The sequence below is a fragment of the Boleophthalmus pectinirostris genome, unplaced genomic scaffold (assembly GCF_026225935.1).
Source record: "Boleophthalmus pectinirostris isolate CB_2022bp ecotype Guang Dong unplaced genomic scaffold, ASM2622593v1 HiC_scaffold_19, whole genome shotgun sequence".
Taxonomy (NCBI): Eukaryota; Metazoa; Chordata; class Actinopteri; order Gobiiformes; family Gobiidae; genus Boleophthalmus; species Boleophthalmus pectinirostris.
Genome location: NW_026571140.1, coordinates 42,996,766 through 43,005,533, shown reverse-complemented (window position 1 = coordinate 43,005,533; position 8,768 = coordinate 42,996,766). Strand labels below are relative to the sequence as shown.

General features: G+C 38.7%; 1 pseudogene; it reads left to right on the top strand.

Annotated features, from left to right (window-relative positions):
* Window positions 1-440: 440 nt before the first annotated feature.
* Window positions 441-1,318, top strand: LOC129409267 (lactose-binding lectin l-2-like; annotated as a pseudogene).
* Window positions 1,319-8,768: the final 7,450 nt, after the last annotated feature.

The window sequence follows — 8,768 nt, the reverse complement described above, 5'->3', positions numbered from 1 at the left end:
ATAAAAAAACATCATGTAAACGTGGCCAGTGTGACATGAAACAGTTCAACCTTTCACTTATTGAATTACAGCTGGTTTTATTGCTCATAAATATTGAGGAAAAACAGGCGTTCTGACTGAGTGGGGTCATTCCAGATATCTGACCCTTCACTTGGTTTGGTCTCCATGACAATAGAAAGGTTTAAAGCCACACTGTGAAACATTCCAGACAAAGCATTCCAGGCAATCACATCTCCATGGAGAAAAGCAGGTGGCAGATCCTCCTCCAGAAAAGTTACACAATGCACCTTGAATAAATTAATAACTTAACCAATTGATTTATACAGTAACACAACCACCTTTGTTCAGAAATGTTAATGTTTGATGAACTGTTTCTAACCTTTGATGGAGGTTAAAGTCGACTGTAAACACGGCCTATAAAACCCCTCTCACAGTTTGGATCATGATTCTGCCTTTGAGATGAAGACCATGCAGTCGTCCATCTTCTTCCTGCTGCTTCTGGGTGTGTCCCTGGGTTTGGCTGCTCCACCTGAGCTCAGTGAAGTGAAGCTGGTGCGGGGGACCTGCCCCCTGTTCTGGTTCAGCTTCAACGGTCGTTGTTACAAGTATGTGGCCACTCGTACGACCTGGGCTGATGCAGAGATCTACTGTGTGTCTCAGAGCGCCAACCTGGTGTCCATCCACAAGCCTGGAAGAACACAACTTTGTGAAGCGTTTGATCTGGGATTTTGATCGCACTCTGGAACAAACTTGGATTGGACTCAGTGACGTCCACAAGGAAGGAGCGTGGATGTGGTCTGATGGTTCTCCAGTGGTGTTTACGAAGTGGAGTGCCGGAGAACCAAGCAACTGGCATAGAACTGAACACTGTGCACAGACTTGTTATGGTAAAGAACAAAATTGGAATGATGATCGTTGCTCACGTACCTTTCCCTCTGTCTGTGTAACACGTAAACCTGGCTGTTAGAAATTATGCCAAAAAGCAACACCTGCACATGGACTTTATTTTCTGATTTGATAATAAGCTCATACATTTTAAATAAGTTTTGTTGTTTTGTAGAATACCAAACTGATTCTAATGTGTGTAGACTGTAATAACTACATACTGATCAAACAATGATAGAAAACAATCAAAAGCATTACATTTTACACATTTATATGCAGGTTATTTTATATTTTTTGTGTAGACAGTTTATAGTTTTGTCATTGACTTGATCTGTGAATAAAAAACTGGAGTCTGCTGCCACTTCGTCTTGTTTCACTGTAAAGTGTAATGTTCATCTGATACAATACGTATAATAAATGTGCAGTGGATTCAGCTGCTGTTTTGTTTTTCTGTGTGTGACTGCGTCACTATTGCAACAACATCATTATTTCCAATTTATTCTGATGACATCACTTCAAATTATGTCCAACAACACCACTCCATATTTGGAGAACACATGAGTGATTTTGATCACAGATTCATGGTGACGTCTGTAAGGATCCATATTTTAAGTGACTTTATTTTTGCAGTCTTCAGTAGACAGATGTTTCACAGTGGTTGTCCTTTAACACTTGGCCAAGATGACTCCGATTTAACAGTAACAAATAGTTTTACAGTGTAATATTATAAAGTCCACTGACAAAACCATTTAGAAACCAAGTTTGAGTCTTTGACGGGCATTCTGATTCAGGTAAAGCAGCAGTGGACACACCAGTACCACCTTGGCCTCCCTCCACACTAATCCCAGAATATTTTAATGTATAAATTTACCATCACTAATACTTGAACAAACAAATGTACGGCGATCATGTGCAGTGACCAGGGAGGAGTCGTCCGTCCACACGCCTCTGTACAGCAATACAGCTCCACAACAAACACTGCACGGCTCACGTCACACTGTTTTCTGATCTGTGTTATAATGTTTCCTCATCAAAAACAAACCTGGAGCTGTGCACGACCAGAAAACTAATAAACAAACTTCATACTGAAGCATAAACTGTGTACAGAAGTGGACTAAGCGAGTGTGACGTCGACTACAGCGTTCAGCTCCAGTCTAATGAAGCTCACGATGCTCACGGTTACACGAGCAAATCTGGAGCCAGACTTTATGTTATGAACAGGGTTTCTTTGATGGACAAAATAGTGAAAAAACAAACAAAACAGGATCATGTAGAGCAGGTTAATACAAACATTTTAAGACCAAATGACGAAGTTCACAGCAGCAGGTACAGAAAGAAGAGCCACAATATTATAATGTAAGTCAATGGGAGCCAGAGTCAGAAGGAGCCAGAAGAGCCACATGTGAACTTCCTGTTTGGAACGCGGCGGCGAGCGCGTTAACTATGTCCATTTATATATTTACTCATTCATTTGTATTTGTTTGAGCAACATGCCTGTATAAGGTACATCAAGAGAAAAAAATAAAATTACAGCTTTTATTATTCGCACCATATGATACCTGGTCGCACCAAATGACAGGAAAACCTCACACTGGCCAAACAAATAATAAAATGCAAAATGTATAATTAAATCAAATTTTATTCCAGTTTAATTCTCAATGAAGATGAAAATGTAATATTTTTTTCCATTTCACAACATTGTCATTTTTTCATAACATTTCATTTTCACTGTCACACTTGCAAATCATTTTAAGAACCATAATACTTAAGAACTTGACATTTGTGGCCTTTGTTGATATTTGTAAACAGATCATTTCAGTTAAACAAAGGCAAGTGAAGACAAACATTGTCAATCATTTTTATCCATTGCATTTCTACTTTTCTCATTCACAACAGTGCTTCCATTTTCATAACATCGTACATCATTTTTAAAATCACAGTTTAAGTTAACTTAAAAACATTTGTAAACAGATTTGATTCCTCTTGAACACACTCATTTCCACTTTTCCTTTACATAACATTGTCATATTCATTATTCTCAACATTCTTGATAAATAATATGTTTTGCTATTCAAATTAATATTTCCTTTTCCACGTTTCAGAACAAACCTCTGTCTTCTCCCGGCTCTGGTTGTGCTCTTGCTGCATGGTCAGAATTGACACACTCCCTGTGGCGGGCGTCTTTACTTTGCTTGACAGTGGCATCTGATAAAATAGATTTAAAAACAGTTAAAAATAAATATATGTTGTCAAAGTGACATGGTCTCACTTATTTTTATATATTTTCTCATTATACTGTATAAATATGAATTACAGATACTCAAAAATGAAAAAAAAAAAAAAAAACAGTCAAAGTCTTTTCAAATTAATTAATTGTTTGTATTAATCAGGAAAATAATTTCAAAAGCATAAAAAATCTATGAGTAATGGAAAATTTCCTACAGTGGGCGCACCACATCACGTTTTTTTAGATTCAGTCTAAATTTACAGGCAAAACAATAACCACGGTAAAAAAACGAGCTGGTTTCTCACAAGAGTCACCTTCAACTATGTTATCAAAATATACATTTGTAAATAAAACTTCATTATTGTTTTCTTTTTGAGGTCGCACCATATGAAGATCCAAATATGACAACTGCCTCCCAGCTCTTAAAAACATGACTTTTTCAAATGGATGAAAGAGGGTTATAAACCTCCGTGTCGATTCCATGTGTCCTTTGCAAACTGGTGAAAAATGCATCTTCCTCTTTTTCAGTTGAATTCAAAATAAAAGGCCCAAAATAGTCATTTCTTGATGCTCGCACCACATGATATTTGAGAAAACGGACACGCTCGAACAATATTTGTTTGTATATTATGGGGAAATATCTATTCAAGAAAGCTGAAATTTCATGTGTGACTACAAAACACTTCAGAAAATATGCCAAAAAAGAAAGAAAATAAATTTAATTAGATTTAGAGTCATTTTAAAGAAGTTGCAGTTGCAGTCAGCAGTTGAGGGCGGACGGTCGCACCTCATGACACTTTAACACTTTAAGTACAAAAAACATGCATGATAACTAATGATTTCTGAAAAATGATTTGGTTCCATGGGTGCTACAAATAAGTGCTGAATTATTATGAAATTTAAACCTTTTTTAACTGAAGAAATTCCAATTGAACAGAAAATTTAGGCGTCATGTTATTGACCCATATACTGTCTATGTAGATGTATACTTGTCTTCTGTTATGGAGGTTATGGAGGTCTCTTGCAAATTATATTTTTGTACCTGAAACATTAAGAAAAATGTATATTACTAATTTCACCAGGGATCACTAAAAGCCAGACCAGAGTCCAAGTCCTGACCCAGATGCCATCTCATACGGACCCGGACCTATAGTTAACAAATTATTAAATTACTTTTCATTTTGACAAGGCAATTCAATTTTAAGTGGAAACATCTTTATTTCCTGTGGTCTGCAGACAGATCCCATTGCAGTCTGAGGAAAGTCGACCTGTACATCTTGAACATGTTTGGTTCCACATACAGCTGTGAGGCAGCTTTCTCCACAATGAACAAAATAAAACCTACATATTTTTCCAGGCTCACCATCGAGCCTGGAACAAGGAGTGCTGTCTGGGACCGCTGGATCTGTCGCAATGACTCAGTTGTTCAGTTGTGACTCAGATTGGCACATTGGACTCGCTTTTCGGTTCGTTCCGTTCCTCGTCGGCGTGGAGTGATGAGTGTGTCTGTGGGTGTGTTTCGCTGTGCCGTCGCTGTCTGCTCCGTGTGTGTTTGTGTGTTCTGCGGGTGGTGCGGCTTTGTAGTTTACTGAAGTCGTTGACACCCAAGTGGATTCGTGTTTAGGGCGCTCTGGATTGCGGGGCGTGCAGTCGTTTTTTGATGCGGTTAGAGGCCTAATGGCCTGGAAAATACGGTACTCACAGAACAGTAGTCTTCATCAGTGGGCAGGTGAAGAGGCTGGGCACGCGGCATGTACGTGTCCACGAGCTTGTTCAAAATGGCGGGTTACATCTGACTCGTTCAGGATTCAGGAGCAGCTCACACACGTCGGAACGAGACACTGACATCCACAGCAGGGTCCAAAGAGAGCGACCTTGGTCCGCTGTGCATTACAAAGTCTCTCTTTAGCATATTTATCAAATAAAATGTCTATACTTTGTATACAGCATTTACTACCAGGTTAGCTTTAGTGTTAGCATGCTAAGTCGCTAACTCACGATTAGCATTACACATTATTTGTACAAAACGAGCTGTTTTGATACACAAAATAAACACACTGGACACTCACGTGACATCAGGTAACAACAGTCCCACACAAAACCTGTAGACTCTAAATCCACGGCTCATTTTGTGACTATTTTACCAAACGTTACCGGCCACTTTCCTTCACTGACAGGACAACATGTTTTTACATGTGTGATTATTGGAACACACCCATTCCTCACTGATTGGATATCACTAATGCATCCTCCAAATAAACTCCAAGAAAACAAAAGATTGACATACAATAGCATTAGGTAATGCAGATACAATCATGGATCTATTAAAATGACAGGACAGGGTGTTGTTGCTTGTAGCTGTCTCCAGTTGTCATAGTGACTCTCACTGGTTCTACAGCGAAAATAATCCCATGGCCTGACACAAGATTTTTCTCATAGAGCACAATGTAATCACAAACTGCTCGTGTTCAGCTGACAGGCACCTACAACTTTCAAAAATGTCAGATTTTGTGGTGATTTTTACCTATTTTTAGATCATACAATTTTCTCAGCTCAAAATACTTCAGTTGTCTTAAAAAAGGTTTTAGAATTGTTCGCTCCGGCTCCGCTCTGCTCCTCTCGCTCTGATTGGTCAAAGCGATCACGTGATACACGAGCCCGTGCTCCGTGCATGTGCCTGCGGTAGAGAAAAGACATTACTGCGCATGCTCGATCGGCCCACAACCACTGAAAGAACCTCACCGGGCTAAAGGCGAATCTGGGATCATGGGATCGATATTTTAATAGATCCATGAGCTCGGCCCATTGACTTGAATGGGTTAAAAGCAGTTAAAACTTACAATATCTATAAAAAGTATAGTATGGCTTCATTTAATTTATGACATTATTTATTTATTTTTATTATTATTATTATTTTTGTTGTATAGTTTTGGTTTCATTCCTTCTGCTCCCCTGTATGATAATTTGCAAACCACCCCCATACTGTAATTAAAAAATAAAAAATAAAAAAAGACGTATGTATGTATGTTTATGTATGTTTATGTGTATGAATGTACATGTCTATTTTCTACCCCTCTCTCCTGCCATAACTGTGAACTGGACTTTGCATTGATGCAACAACAATCCAATCTGCACTTTATACTGTTTATACATTTGGTGTTTTTATCTTGTTGTTATAGTTTTGTAATAATAATTAAAAAAAAAATTAAAAAAAACTTGAATGGGCGGCCATTTTGAAACCCCGGGGCTTGGATACAATGTGCTATGCTCATGTTCAGTTTTAACAAACTTGGTTCATAACAAACTGAACTTTATCAAATAAAATTGACGAAACCCTTTGCTTGGCTTACAACATACTGAACTATTTATAAGAGATGTTGTTAACAGACTAATCAAATATATTTTTGTCATTTTGAGATGTTTGTAACTTATTAGTGTCATATTTATTGCTATTTATTAAGATGAAAATATGAATATTTTAGTCAGTTCAGTCTAAAGTGACATTTTTAGACTGGGTTACACATACATTCAGACATAGATAAAACGAGACTACTTCTGTATCACAATCATGACTCAGGGTAGACATTCTGACGTCCTGGACCTCTGCTTCAGGAGATTTTCTCTAACTGGACCTCGTCAAATTTTAGTTGAATATTCCTGAACTACACTGGAAACTGGTGTGCAAAATAATAATTAAAAAAAGAACAAATACTGTTCTAGTTTACTTCTTGTTTAGTCCTGGTTTAGTCCTAGTTTAATCCTGGTTTAGTCCTAGTTTAGTTCTGGTTTAGTCCTGGTTTATTTCTAGTTTAGTCCTGGTTTAGACCAGGCTTAGACCTGGTTTAGAGCTGGTTTAGATCTGGTTTAGACCTGGTTTAGTTGTGATTCAGACCTGATTTAGTCCTAGTTTAGTCCTGGTTTAATCCTACTTTAGTCCTAGTTTAGTCCTAGTTCAGATCTGGTTTTGACCTGGTTTAGTTCTAGTTTAGACCTAGTTCAAACCTGGTTCAGACCTATATATACTGTATATCCATACTTAAGACAACCGAATTGAGCAACTCCATTATAACTTTGGTAAATCAATTGATAATATAGACTTCCTGCAAATAATTTCTGGACAGAATCTTCACATTAGAACTATAGTTATTGTGTTTACTAATGATTTTAGTTGTAAAAAGGCTCAGTTAAATTATGCAGTGAAATCTAACTCCGTCTAGTTTAAATTTATAGTCCATATTATAGTATTATAGTTGTAAATGTGCAGCCACAGACACACCCCACACAGAGGCAGAGCACATGAGGCTAGCCCAGGGGTGGGCAAACTACGGCCCGGGGGCCGTATGCGGCCCTTTAAACCTTTTAATCCGGCCCACCGAACTGGAATAAATTACAATAATAAACCTTGTTGATGTTTTATTTGTCATGCATTTCCAGCGTTTCCCAGTAGATGGCGCACTATATATACATTGAGTTGTGGCGTATTATGTTTGCCGCAATGCTTTATGGGAAAGTGTTCTTACAGGAGTCATTCGGACCATGAGTAAAGTAGTTGGTGCTTATGACTGCACTGCATCCATTTTGAGCTGGTAAATATCAATCAAGGAAACCAATGGACTCTGAGTTGTAATTATTAATGTGTACAATATTTTGGAGACAGGTTTTATCACACTCACAGGTGTGTATCTGTGGTTGTTTGGTGTGAGCTTTGTTTTTGAGCTGTTACCAGTCATATTTGAAAACGGTGAACTCACGATACACATTCACTCGTGTTGTGCAGTGGAACACGTCTCAACAGTTTCATGTGTTCTGAATCTTTCACAGCAGTGATGAAACGTAGTGCGTCTGAAGTCCTGGATAAATGTGAATAAGAATGTAATGAATCTGAGCTCTTAACACGTTATGTCCTGTCTTCTGTCCGGCCCTTCAGTCAAACTTTAGGACCCTATGTGGCCCGCGAGCCAGAAAGTTTGCCCACCCCTGGGCTAGCCTCACCTCAGCTCTGGGCAAATGCTATTTAATGTCAGATTAACTCACTAAACATGCTTGTTCATTCACAAAATTATTTGTTTTGATGATAAGAAGACAAAGCACTTCATATAGTTCATACATAGGGCCAGATCTTGCCCCCAATCTGTGACTGCTGTGGCATTTAAAAGCACTGCCAATGTGGGTAATATCTGCAGTCTTTGCGTCATTATCAGGCAGCAAAGAGAGGAGTGGGGAAAAATGATATATGGTACAATAAAACAGCCCTGGAGCCCAACAGTTCAAGTACGTACCAGTAAAGGCACCAGGAATATAGAATTTTGAATGAGTCCTGACAGAACTGGGTGGATTTGTGTTCCAAATACTTGCGCACACATCAACCATTTTAGTTTTCTCTGTGTTTCTCATTTCGTTTTCGTCCCATTATGCAGCAGACCAGTGTCTAACTCATGTTCCCCACAGCAGACCTGCTGAGCGCTGCTCTCTCCCTGGTCGCACCCGCTGCCGTCTGTCCTCATTCTGCTCCCGAGTTTCCACTGCTGCTGCTGCTGACTGCTCACATTCTAGTCTCATTCGTGTCTGTTACATTTGGTCCCACACAGGTGGATGTCTCGCCGATTATAGAATACGTTTATTGTCATATAAATGTTTCTGCTGTTACCGCTTTGTG